The sequence below is a fragment of the Phyllobates terribilis genome, unplaced genomic scaffold (genome assembly GCF_046119375.1).
Source record: "Phyllobates terribilis strain yellow unplaced genomic scaffold, ASM4611937v1 Scaffold_11__3_contigs__length_659146591, whole genome shotgun sequence".
NCBI classification, from domain to species: Eukaryota; Metazoa; Chordata; class Amphibia; order Anura; family Dendrobatidae; genus Phyllobates; species Phyllobates terribilis.
Window position 1 is genome coordinate 597,781,589 of NW_027362771.1, and position 14,627 is coordinate 597,796,215.

Below are 14,627 nucleotides of genomic sequence, written 5' to 3' on the forward strand. Positions count from 1 at the left end.
CAGCACTTATTTAATGATTAAGCGATTGCTTGAACTAAAACCGTTTCTTATAGATAAGGCGAACCCTCAGGTAACCCTAAATGAAGGTCAATCGACACAGGTGGCTGAATTGAAGGAATTGCTTAATCACCCATTTACAGTGACTAAAAAATTACAAGCTGAGGATTTAACTCCTGGCATTTTCATGGGAGTGGAAGAACTTGCTATTTTGCTTGTCCCAAAGAGGAGGTTTAATGGCCGATGGCATTTCTGCTTCAATGAAACGTAGAGAGACATAGCTATTGAAAAATAAAAATTTTCTGGCAGCTGTTTATGTGGACCCAAGTCATCGTATACTGCTTGATGATCAACAGCTTACTAAAGGAAAAGAAGCTGTGACCGAGGTAGCAGGTAGGATGAGTGGCCTACAGGAGGACTGCCAGGCGCAGGAGGACTCGGGTCCTGACAGTGCTACTGCTGCCATATCTTCATCCTCATCAGATGAGGAGTTTGACTTTGACAAGTATTTGGATGACATGGAGCAGGCAAAGCGTTACCGCAAGGAAAAAGATTTCACTCCGTCTATAGCAAGCAGATTGACCATATTTCAGCAAAATGTTTCACTTGCTCTCAAAGAAAAAGAAAAATTCAACCGTTCATCAAAACTGACTGTGCATGAGGCAATTCCTTTACACCCGGAAATTGTTAGAGATGTCGCCCATGTGGTTACGGCTTTGCCTCCAACCCAAGTTAGTGTAGAGAGGTTGTTCTCTAGCCTTAAAATTATTAGGTCAGATTTGAGGTCCTCTATGAAGGAGGATCTGATGGAGGCGATACTATTTCTTAGAACAAATTCATAGACTGCACAAATGTTATTTAGTATGTTTTTGTTGAAAACTGTTTTTTGCCACTTATATAGTTTATTACATAGTGTTATATATATATATATATATATGTATATATATATATATGTAATCAATATTACATAGTGTATTGCATATTTACAATTTATTACAGTTTTTTGTGTTCTAAAGTTGTATTCCAATAAATATATATTATGTTCTATCTAAATATCTTGATTATTGTATCATAAAAATGATTAAATGTCTGATGTTCACATTGTACTACAATAAATTTTTCACTTAAATATAAGCAATATACGTGGGAGTCGGAGTCGTGGAGTTGGAGTCGCAGGTTTGGCTTACCGACTCCACAGCCCTGCCTGCAGGTTTAGAGCATAGTCCCGTACACTGTCCTGCACCCTTTGTTTGCACCCGTAGAACTTCATCTTAATTTCTGCTGCAGTGCGGGTGTCAAAGGTATCCTTGAACCAGTATTTCTTTTACAGTGCCTTTGTCCCTGCCCGGCCAGGACTTCACCTCTCTCTGGGCTGCACCGATTAGCTGGCCTATGAGGATGCTGACTTTTTGCTCCTCAGACAGGCGGTACACTTTAAACAAACTGCGCAGTCTCTCCTCAAAGTCGTTCAGGGTGTGCGACTCCCCTGAGTACTGGGGCAACCACGCCGCCCCTGGTATATATGGCATTGATAGCGGCATTACAGTGGCGGCGCCCGCAGCCGAATCCTCTCCCAGGTTGGGCATCTTCCTCCCCCCTAGTGAACCTCAGCCAGGTCCTGGGTTTCTGCTGACATCTGCTCTGCAGACGGGAGGGATCTCTTACCCGGCGGTTCCGGATCGGGGCCTCCTGCTTCCCCTCGGCTGACGGCAAATGACGTGATATTACAGTTCAGTAAAGTCTATGGCACACAGGACCCGGTTATACCGGGCTTCGTGAATCCTGTTTGTGACGCCAAGTTGACGCACCCCCTGGGCCGTGGGGTACTCGGTGCCGTGCTGGTCGATGCTGGGGGATGTCACAGTGGCAGTGACCCGGTCCGTGACCCAGGGTGGTCATTAAAAGGGGATTACAGTTTTTATAGTTTAATGTTCGTGATGCCACCTGTGGTATGAAGCTATATGGCGCCACCTCTGCGGTGCAGGTCCTCTGGAGCTGATGTTAGTGCAGCAGAGTTGGTTCAGCTCTCCACAGGCAGAGCTTAGCACCAGGGCAGGAAATGATATTGTTATATATGTTGCTGTGCAGTTTACAGTAGTGCAGGTGATGGCGCAGATAATGACCAGTCCACAACTTAATGGCGGTTTCCTATTATCTTTACTTGCGGTGGTTAGGCAGACCGAGGCACGGGTACTAGCTGGTAGTAGAGGTCCGGGCAGCCTGGAAGCAAGTTGGGAATCCACCTCGCCAGGTGAAGTTGGAGGCCTTCCCTTTGCGCTAATCTCTTTGGCCCTGCTGCTTGTAGCTGTGCTGCAGCCCTCGTCCCTGAGTAAAACGTTTTTGTGCTCACCCATATGGCAGGCAGCTCGGGCCTTCCTGGAGTGTTGCTCCCACGTGGCGGTGCTGGGCCCTATGTGCTGGTGAGCCTCTGGGCGTCTGATGGGACCAGGAGACCTGCAGTCTCCTGCCCTCCGGTTTCTGCTGCTGGGCCTTCAGTGCCCCACAACATCGGATACCGGTGTCCGGTTCTTCTACGCTCCACTCTGGGGTGAACTGCCGTGCAACTCCACTCCCCAGGTCTTTCCTCGTCCCTGTCCTGTATTCAACTCCTCTCACTAACTCTAACTAACCCCGCCTCCAGTTTCCAGTTGCTAAGGGGAGGAGCTCCCCTTGCTGGTCAGGAGCCAGGAAATTGTTGCATGCTAGTATACCTGATTAGGGGACCCCTGCTTGCTTCCAGACATGGCATCACCCCTTGTGAGGGAGGCAATGCTACTGTGGAAACCGGACTCCTGGGGTGCCACAAATACACTCGCCCATCACTAGTTATAAATCTTTAACAATCTTCTGGGCAGCATGTTGGCTCAGTGGTTAGCACTGCAGCCTTGCAGCGCTGGGGTCCTGGGTTCAAATCCCACCAAGGACAACATTTGCAAGGAGTTTTTATATTCTCCTCGTGTTTGCATGGGTTTCCTCCCACACTCCAAAGACATACTCATAGGGAATCTAGATTGTGAGCCCCAATGGGGACAGTGATGATAATGTATGTAAAGCAGTGCAGAATATGTTTGCGCTATATAAAAATAAAGATTATTATAAAGAGCGTCTGTGAAGAAATGGCACCAGGGAGCCCCGCAGAATGCCGCTTCTTCCGGTGGATCCACACCCCGCCACCTGCCTAACGTCACACTACACCAGACGGAACACGTGATACTGATATACCCTTTGCACCTGTGGCACCCCAGAGGGCCACAGTGGTAGTAATACCATGTCTGGGAGCAAAACAGGGGTTTCCTGGTCAGGAACTCATTACATGCAATACCTCCTGCTCCAGACCAGAAAGGGGAGGATCCTGCCCTTTATAACTGGATCTGGAGGCGGGGTTAGTCTATTTCAGTGTCAGGAGTCAAGTAGGACACGAAGGAGCAAGGAGCTGAGGACTGGAGCTGGCAGAGCTCGTCCTAGCCGGAACACATACAGAGAACCGGACACCGGAGTCTGAGGCTGTGGGGATTGTATATCCAGCAGCAGAAACCGCACGGCAGGAGATTGTAGGTCTCCTGGCCCATCAGAAGCCCGGAGGCTCAGCCACACGAGAGGATCAGTGCCGCCACAGAGGAGCGAGGAATACACGGGATCCGAGTCGCCAGCCATACGGGTGAGCACAGCACGTTACACTCAGGGACGTGGGCTACAACACGACTATAAGCGGGATAGCCAAAGAGTACAGTCAGAACGGCAGGCCTACAACTCCACCTGGCCAGGAGGATTCTAGGATTGCTCCCAGACTGACCAGGCCCTCATCCCTAGCAAGTACTCCCGTTGGGGCCTATATAATTGCCACCAGTAAAAACCCTAGGACTGCACTGCAATGACTCCGTGTTGTCATTACTGATCCCGGCACTATCACCACCATCATCTATACACGCTGCCCTGAAGCTCCACTCTTCCTGTGGGGAGTCACATCACCTTGCTGCACACACCATCAGCTTCAGTGGACTGCTCCGCAGCGGCGGTTCCCAATAACCGCATTCCACAGGTGGCGTAGTCGGACTATATATAACAGACACCCATAGACTACCCTTGTTTGACCGCCCTGGGTCACGGACCGGGTCACCACCACGGTGACTACAACCCCCAGCATTTACAGGCCCGGCTCCGGGTACCCCCACAGCCCAGAGGGCGCATCACACCAACGTGACATTCCGCACCCCCCTTGAGGACGTGTAAGGTCAGATTGGTACAGTTCTACACCGTCACCTCCTGTCCACACGGGTATAGAGAGGCACCAGGGAGAGAGAAAAGGTGGTCCACTCAGTCACTGACGTGGCCCCACACTCACTCACACCCCTGACAGGCTGAGAGGCTCTTTCACTACTCCAGTGAAGCAGAGCCTTGTCGGCTTGGATAGAGCTGCCACCAGTTTCTATTTGATATAACAGACTTATATCAGGCTAGAAACCAGCCCGGTAGCGCGTTCGTATGACCGAACAACAGACGTAGGGTTCGTGGATCGAGATACAAGAACAGCCCAAGATTAAATTATATATTTAATCACCATAAGGGCTCACTAAACAATCTACTATATACACAAGGTTATACATATACAGTGGTCAGAGTTACAAATACAAAAGCATGGTACATCAAGCATAACAGATCTTTCCAGTAAATGGAAAGCATGGCTCGGAGGATGGGCGGCCACATGGGGAAGGTTGTGGGCCCTGCTTGGTTGCTGGATTTCTCCCACACTTCTTGATATCACAAGCTTCCCCAGGAAAAGACAATAGGCTTTTGGCTACAGAGACCTTCAAACTCTCTGGGAAATCCCACTTCCGCCCACCGGCTCAACCCCAATTCTCCACCTCTGTTCCTTCCTAGCTAAGAGACACCAAGAACTAAAGTGGCCTCCATACTGGAAGGTCCCAGGTAACCAGTTCTGGTGTCAACGGACCCGGCCGGGCACCTGCTACTTGTGGAAACCAAACACACTGGTTTTAGGAGGTTCCAAAAGGCTGGAGTGTGTACCTCCTCGTCCCTACACGCTTGATTGGGCTAGGATGCAGTCTGGCATTTGCTATCTCCCACTGAGCTAGAAAATCCATTTTGTGAAGAGTTGGGACATATAGTTCTCCCACAACTTGGTATTGAAATTTAGTACCTTAACAAAACAGCACATGTTAGTGAACAAAGGAAAGGATCACGGCAGGGAGCCTGCCTGTCAGATCAGCTCACAGCTACAGAGGGACACTAACACTGAAGCCCCCCTCCCTTCTCTCTTACAGCTGGAAGTCGGGTTATGCTGTGCCTGGAAACCTGACAACCAGGGCACATGTGATTATTCTAGAATATTCTTCACAGCGTCTCTCTCCCAGGAGGACCTGTCCTGTCCTGATTTATGCAGACAATACATTGATGTGAATGGACACTGTGCAATACTTAATTCCACCTGTGATGGTGCTGGAGGGAAAATGAACACTTATTGACAGTTTTCCTCACGGATTGTTGCTGATTGCTAAGGATTCCATTCTAATAAAGGAACCAAAACAGAGTAATAATTTGCAGAATAAGAAGAGTTTCTTTGTGCAGCTTTTTGGAACTTGAAAAGTTAAAAATATAACTATAGTAGTTAAGTTAGGAGGTTGTTAGAATAAAGGAAGTACACAATTTTTCTTGCATGGAAAAAGTGAAAATTATAGTACATCTCCAGCCAGAAACATAGCTCGAGGCCCTTGGGCACAAGAGCTATACTGTCCAAGCGATATACTGTATACATATATATATATACTGTATATATATATATATATATATATATATTTATATATATATATATATATATATATATATATATATATCTCAATATTAGGTTACGCTGTGGCACAAAGTATTCAAATCCCAACTATGGCCTCAACCCTCATGACAGACGAGGGTACGTTAGTCCCATCAGGGGAAGTGACTCCTATACTGCTTTTTCTGTGGGCCCATGGTTGAGGGAGGAGAGTCGTGACTGCAACTTCTCCCATTACCATGTCACTGTCTCCAACTAAATTACTAATACACGTAGGACACAGTTGGACTGGGACATGCCAGGCTTTGCTTGGATTATTTCCAAAAATTGAGGACTGATGGCAACCATGATAATTTTTGGAGAGAAAAGGCATTGCATGAGGTCCTCAGTGAAGTTTCTCCCCCTCTCACTATTGTAAACACATGAACACTTGGCAGACCAGAGTGGTCATATGTATGGGGGGTGGTCAAGAAAAATAGTTGTCTAAGGTGTACGGCCTTCAGCCATGATGCAGATCCTCTCACTTACTCTCTATGAGGGACTGTTCTTTGTCACTTTGTATACAGCAGAGCATGTGAACTGTTTCACTAGGGAAGTGTTGTCCAGGTGTCTCAGGAGCAATTTATCTCCATTAGACAGGTAAAAATGTCAAAACCAGTGGGCTCTACTGAGAAGAACTTGGTGTCCATGCACAGCTTTTGGAAGAATGTGAAATTTAGTTCTTTGAGTTTCAGAGCTGTCTGTTCTTAAGGAGTCGAATCAAACCGGCTAAGAATGGAGATGGACTATGAAGGAGACCTCTCTGATGATTGTAAATACTCATTGAAGGCCATAAATAGCCTTATTAAAGACTACAGAAGTGTCTACAAGCCTTCCCAAGTGCTCCCATCCTGAAGAGACTACAGAAATGTCTATAACTCTTCCTGAGCACTCCTTCCATTGGAGATTACAGAGGTGTCTATGATGTTTCCTGTGCACTATCTACATTGGAGACGTATATGGCAGTGTCTATGACTCTTCCAGAATGCACCCTACAGAAGTGACTACAAGTAGTGATGAGCAAGGATGCTCGTTACTCGAGATTTACGAGCATGCTCGGGTGTTTCCCGAGTATCTTCAGCGAGTATCTTCAGCGTGCTCGGGAGTTATGTTTTAGTTACTCCGTGCTCATGATTTGCGACTGTTTGACAGCTCACATGTATTAAAGTTGTCAAACAGTCGCAAATCATGAGCATGGAGTGACTAAAACATAACACCCGAGCATGCTGAAGATACTCGGTGAGCACCCAAGCATGCTCGCTGAAAGGGTTAACAGAACATGCTCGCTCATCACTAACTACAAGCCTTCCCGAGTGTTTCATCCCAAAGAGACTACAGAAAAGTCCATAACTTTTCCCGAGTGCTCCTTCCAGTAGATACTACAGAAGTGTCTATGACTGTACCTGAATGCTCTCTCTAGTAGATACAACAGAAATCTCTACGACTCTTCCTAAATGCACCCTCCGTGAGATGCTACAGGAATCACTATGACTCTTCTCAAGTGCTCCTTCCAGTAGATACTACAGAATACTTCCTACAGTAGAGACTACAAAAATGTCTGACTCTTTCTGAATGCTTCTTCCGGTAGAGACTACAGAAGTGTCTGTAACTATTTCCAAACGCTTCCTCCGGTAGAGGCTACAGGATTGTCTGACTCTTTCCGAGTGCGCCTTCTGGCACAGACTACAGAAGTGTCTATGACTCTTTCCAAATACTCCTTCTGTAAGAGACTACAAAAGTGTCTATGACTCCTTCCGAATGATCCCTCCAGTAGATCCTATGGAAGTGTTTATGACTCTTCCCAAGTGCTTCCTCCGGTAGAGACTACAGAAGTGTCTATGACTCTTTCCAAGTGTCCCCTTCAGTAGAGACACTTCCCGAGTGTCCCTTTACCAAGTGCTCCCTCCAGTACTATGACTCTTCCCGAGTGTCCCCTCTTGTAAAGACTATCAAAGTGTCTATGACTCTTCCCGAGTGCCCCCTCCAGCAGAGACAACAGAAGTGTCTATGACTGTTCCCTAGTGCCCCTCCCAGTACTATGACTCTTCCCGAGTGCCCCCTCCAGCAGAGACTGCTGAAGTGTCTATGACTCTTCCCAAGTGCTTCCTCTGGTAGAGACTACAGAAGTGTTTATGACTCTTCTCGAGTGCCCCCTCCAGCAGAGACTACAGAAGTGTCAATAACTCTTCCTGAGTGCCACCTCTGGTAGAGACTACAGAAGTGTTTATTACTCTTCCCGAGTGCCCCCGTGCCCCTCTTGTAGAGACTACAGAAGTGTCTATGACCGTTCCATAGTGCCCCCTCCAGTACTATGACTTTCCCCAAGTGCCTATACTTGTAGAGACCACCAACGTGTCTATGACTCTTCCCGAATGCCCCTCAAGTAGAGACTACCAAAGTGTTTATGATTCTTCCCGAGTGCCTCCTCCAGTAGACCCTACAGAAGTGTCTGACCTTTCCTGAGTGTTCTCTCTGGTAGAGATGACAGAAGTGTCTATGGCTCTTCCCAAGTGCCCCTTCCAGTAAAGACTACAGAAGTGTCTACTACTCTTCCCGAGTGCATCCCCCGGTAGAAACTACAGAAGAGTCTATGACTCTTTCCGAGTGCTCCCACCGTAGAGACTAAAGAAGTGTCTATGACTGTTCCCAAGTGCCCCCTCCAGCACTACGACTCTTTCCGAGTGACCCCTTTTGTAGAGAATACCGAAGTGTCTGACTCTTCCCGAGTGCCCCCTCCAGCAGAGACTACAGAAGTGTCTATGACTGTTCCCTAGTGCCCCTCCCAGTACTATAACTTTTCCCAAGTGCCTCCTCTTGTAGAGACTATGGAAGTGTCTATGACTGTTGCCGAGTGCCCCCTCCAGCAAAGACTACAGAAGTGTCTATGACTGTTCCCTAGTGTCCCTCCCAGTACTATAACTTTTCCCAAGTGCCTCCTCTTGTAGAGACTACCGAAGTGTCTATGACTGTTCCCGAGTGCCCCCTCCAGTAGAGACTAGAGAAATGCCGATGACTCTTCGCGAGTACTTTTTTCTGGTAGAGACTAGTATTGAGCGAAATTGTTCGGCATTTCAAATTCAGGTTCATGTTTGGGGTTCCGGCTTGTTAGCGCCAAAAAATCGTCTCCGCCCATGAACATCCCTGATTTGCCACGCTGTCACGCAGGATAACATCTGCTCTGCTATGGCTCTTCCCGAGTACCCACTCCAGCAGAGACTACAGAAGTGTCTATGACTCTTCCTGAGTGCTTCCTCTGGTAGAGACTTTAGAAGTGTCTGACTCTTCCTGAATGCCATCTCCAGCAGGGACTACAGAAGTGTCTATGACTCTTCTAGATTTCTTCCTCCGGTAGAGACTACAGAAGTGTCTATAACTCTTCCCGAATTCCCCCTCTGGTAGAGACTACAGAAGTGTCTATGACTCTTCCGAGTGCGCCTCTTGTAGAGACTACAGAAGTGTCTATAACCATTCCCTTGTACCCCCTCCAGCATTATGACCTTTCCCGAGTGCCCATATTTGTAGAGGCTACCCAAGTGTCTATGACTCTTCCCGTGTGTCCCCTCCGCTAGACGCTACTGAAGTGTCTATGACTCTTCCCGATTGCTTTTTCTGGTAGAGACTACAGAAGTATCTATGGCTCTTCTTAAGTGCCCCCTCCGGTAGAAACTGCAGAAGTGTCTATGACTCTTTCCGAATGCCCCCTGTGGTAGAGACCAAAGAAGTGTCTATAACTGTTCCCAAATGTCCCCTCCAGTACTATGACTCTTTCTGAGTGCCCCCCTCTTGTGGAGACTACCGAAGTGTCTATGACTCTTTCCGAATGCTCCCTCTGGTATAGACTACAGAGTGTCTACGACTCTTACCAAGTGCCCCCTTCGGTAGAGACTACAGAAGTGTCTATTACTCTTTCCGAATACTTCCTCCAGTAGACATTATAGAAATGTCTATGATGACTCTCCAGGACGCTCCCTCCCCTTCTTTCTTCACTACTTGTCTCTCCTTTGCCTCAGGTTGAATTAGGAGTCAGGAAGTTTCCTGTGTCCAGGGAATGAGATTCCCCCAATACAGACAGCACACTCTCCTCTTTCTCTCCTTGCTGGACCTCCCTCCTCTTCCTCCTCCTCCTCCTCCTGTCTCCTGGTGAATAACAGCAGGATCACTAAATAGCACTTTTGTTAGGAAAGAATTCTGAGGACAGATGGAGAAGTAAGAAGAGATGAAGAAAGGAGGGGGAGACAAAATGAGAGGAAGAGGAAGGAGGGGACATCAGGAGAGAGAGAGACAGGGAGAGAGTTAGGAGAAACTGAAGAGAGGATCAGAGGAGAACAGATGGAGAAGAAATGAGGAAAGAGGGATAAAGAAGACGGAGAGAAGAACCAGAGGGCAGAAAATCAGAGGCACAGCGTGGAGAGAGAACCGGGAAAGAGACAGCAGGGGAGGGAGACAGAGATAGAGAGAGTGAAGTCAACTATGAAGAGAGGAGGGAACATATAGGACAAGCGAAGCAGACAGAAAGTTCTGAGACTGGCAGAGGTCTATGAATGAAACAGGAGAGGACAGAGGCCCCGTCCCATTACCAAAAGCGAAGGAGAGGGACAAAGAGCAGAGATAAATGAGGAACAAAAGAAAGAGAGCCATCCTGACTTGTGAGAGAGGAGACACAGCGAGGTGGACGCCGACCAACAACCCAACAAACTAAGGACAGGAGACACCTCTACGAGTACACCCAGACAGGTGAGTGCAACCTGACCGGAGAGACAGACGTGAAGTGTGAGAAAGAGAGATACATGTGGATAGATAGAAAGATAGATAGATAGATAGATAGATAATAGATAGATAATAGATAGAATAGATAGATAGATGATAGATAATAGATAGATAGATAATAGATAGATAATAGATAGATAATAGATAGATAATAGATAGATGATAGATAGATAATAGATAGATAGATAATAGATAGATAATAGATAGATGATAGATAGATAGATGATAGATAGATGATAGATAGATAGATGATAGATAGATAATAGATAGATAGATAATAGATAGATGATAGATAGATAATAGATGGATAATAGATAGATGATAGATAGATAATAGATAGATAGATAATAGATAGATGATAGATAGATAGATGATAGATAGATGATAGATAGATAATAGATTGATAATAGATAGATGATAGATAGATAGATGATAGATAATAGATAGATGATAGATAATAGATAGATAATAGATAGATGATAGATAGATAGATGATAGATAATAGATAGATGATAGATAATAGATAGATATGGGATAGATAGATAGATAATAGATTGATAATGACAGATCGATAATAGATAGATGATAGATAGATACATAGATAATAGATAGATAATGGATAGATAGATAATAGATAGATATATAATAGATAGATAGATATATAATAGATAGATAATAGATATAGAATGCATAGATAATATATAGATAGATAATAGATAAATAATAGATAGATAATATATAGATTATAGATAATAGATATATAGATAGATAGATAATAGATAGATAGATAATAGACAGATAGATAGATAGATAATACATAGATAATAGATAAATAATAGATAGATAATAGATAGATGATAGATAGATATACAGATAGATCCGCAGTTCTCGGTGTACTGATTATTACTATTACAGTAATGTGTTTCTATAATATACTGTGAATTATTTCTTTATTTTCTGACTTCTACAGCGCCATTATATTCCACAGCTTTACTCATCATCACTGTGCCCATTGGGGCTCACAGTAGCCTCCTCTCAGTTGCCTCCCGGCTCTGTAGATGTATATACCGTGCCGCTCATGGTCTCTGATCCTCCTGTCATCTCTGTTCCTACATCTGGAAGCAATCTGGGCTTATAAATTTGTGTAATTATCATCAGGCGGAAAGGAGGGGGCTGGAGATCAGAGGTTACTTGCCTTGAGGGCCACCACATACTTTTAGACTAGTTAGTTCATGAGTGGGGTGAGGGGTGGACTAGGAGGTGACCTGTGGAATTTCATCTGTGGACCATTTACTTGTTTCTTTTGGATATCAATCTGTTGCTTAACACCAATACATAGATATTATTTGTCTCCAAGTATACATATAGTATAAGAGAGCGCGGTGGAGATGTCAGTATGTGAGCCCAGGCCATACGCTGCGAGAAAGAGAACTATGACATGCCATGGACTTCCTTAGCCCTCACCCTGGATGTGCCCCATCCATCGTTCCTACAGTCCTTACCCATCCATCGTTCCTACAATCCTTACCCATCCATCGTTCCTACAGTCCCTATCTCTATTCCCTACTCTACACTTGCTTTGGCAAAGCTAATGTTTATTTGGTCCTGCCAATAACGCTTCTTTGAATTCGTATGAAGGTCAAAGTAGGAAATAGAATGGCATAATATGGTTGTGCAAGGTGAGGGACAACTCTAAGCACCAAAATATGATCCCATGGCTAAGAGATCGTGGCTGTCTATGGGGAGAAACAACTCTAGACATCAGACAGTCCATGACTTGGAAAACATGGTTGTGTTTTGTGAAGGACCCCTCAGCATACAACAATAAAGTCCCATGATTAGCAGAACATGGTTATGCAAGATGCTAAATGCATCTAAGCACAATAATATGGTTCTTGGACCATGAAAGCATGGTTGTAAAGGTGAGGGACACCTATAGACACCACAATATGATCCCATGACTAGGAGCACATGATTGTGTAAGGTGGAGGACATCTCTAGACCACACAGCATGGTCCTATGACTAGTAGAGCATGATTGTGTAGGGTGGAGCACACCACTAGACACCACAGTATGGTCCTATGACTAGAAGAGCATGGTTATGTATAGTGAGGAACACCTCAATACATCACAATATGGTCCCATAACTAGGTAAGCATGGTTGTGTAGGTGAGGGACACCTCTGGACTCTGCAATATGCTCTCATGACTAGGAGGGCATGATTGTATAAGGTGGAGGACATCTCTAGACCACATAACATGGTCCTTTGACTAGGAAGGTATGTTTGTGTAAGATGTGGGACACCTTTAGACACCACAGTATGGTTCTATGACTAGGGAGCTTGGTTAAGTATGGTGAGGGACACCTGTATACACCACAGTATGGTCCCATGACTAGGAGACCATGGTTGTGTAAGGTGAGGGGCATTACCGGACTCCACAGTATGGTCCCATGACTAGAAGAACATGGTTGTTTAAGGTGACGGACACCTCTAGACACCACAGAATGGTTTCATGACTAGGATAACGTGGTTGTATAAGGTGACGGGCATCTCTAGACACCACTGTATGGTCCTATGACTAGGAGAACATGGTTGTGTAAGGTGAGGGACACTTCTAGACACCACAGTATGGTTCTATGACTAGGAGAACATGGTTGTGTAAGGTGAGGGACACTTCTAGACACCACAGTATGGTTCTATGACGAGGATAACATGGTTGTGTAAGGTGAGGGACACTTCTAGACACCACAGTATGGTCCTATGACTAGGAGAACATGGTTGTGTAAGGTGAGGGACACTTCTAGACACCACTGTATGGTCCTATGACTAGGAGAACATGGTTGTGTAAGGTGAGGGGCATCTCTAGACACCACAGTATGGTCCTATGATTAGGAGAACATGGTTGTATAAGGTGACGGACACTTCAAGACACCACAGTATGGTTCTATGACTAGGATAACATGGTTGTGTAAGGTGAGGGACACTTCTAGACACCACAGTATGGTTCTATGACTAGGAGAACATGGTTGTGTAAGGTGAGGGACACTTCTAGACACCACTGTATGGTCCTATGACTAGGAGAACATGGTTGTGTAAGGTGAGGGGCATCTCTAGACACCACAGTATGGTCCTATGATTAGGAGAACATGGCTGTATAAGGTGAGGGACACTTCAAGACACCACAGTATGTCCTATGACTAGGAGAACATGGTTGTGTAAGGTGAGGGAGACTTCTAGACACCACAGTATGGTCCTATGATTAGGAGAACATGGTTGTATAAGGTGAAGGGCATCTCTAGACACCACAGTATGGTCCTATGACTAGGAGAACATGGTTGTGTAAGGTGAGGGGCATCTCTAGACACCACAGTATGGTCCTATGACTAGGAGAACATGGTTGTATAAGGTGAGGGGCATCTCTAGACACCACAGTATGGTCATATGACTAGGAGAACATGGTTGTGTAAGGTGAGGGGCATCTCTAGACACCACTGTATGGTCCTATGACTAGGAGAACATGGTTGTGTAAGGTGAATTACACCTCTAGACACCACAATATGGTCCTATGACTAGGAGAACCTGGTTGTGTAAGGTGAGGGACACCTCTAGACACCACAGTATGGTCCTATGACTAGGAGAACATGGTTGTGTAAGGTGAGGGACACCTCTAGACACCCTAATATGGTCCTAACACTAGGCAAACATGGTTGTGTAAGGTGAGGGGCATCTCTAGACACCACTGTATGGTCCTATGACTAGGAGAACATGGTTGTGTAAGGTGAGGGGCATCTCTAGACACCACTGTATGGTCCTATGACTAGGAGAACCTGGTTGTGTAAGGTGAGGGACACCTCTAGACACCACAGTATGGTCCTATGACTAGGAGAACATGGTTGTGTAAGGTGAGGGACACCTCTAGACACCCTAATACGGTCCTAACACTAGGCAAACATGGTTGTGTAAGGTGCGGGACACCACATCATGCCCCCAGTCAGGATGAATGTAGGTTATTTTAGAAGATCTATGTTGAAGTGACTA

The 14,627-nt window shown here is 45.7% G+C and overlaps 1 protein-coding gene across 1 annotated transcript in view; it reads left to right on the forward strand.

Annotated features, from left to right (window-relative positions):
- The first annotated feature begins 9,801 nt into the window (after positions 1 to 9,801).
- GAL3ST4 (galactose-3-O-sulfotransferase 4) overlaps positions 9,802 to 14,627 on the forward strand; it is a 32,515-nt gene continuing 27,689 nt past the window's right edge. The window contains exon 1 of the mRNA XM_073654435.1: positions 9,802 to 10,555. The gene's annotated coding sequence lies outside the window, so the exon portion shown is untranslated. The remainder of the gene's footprint in view (positions 10,556 to 14,627) is intronic.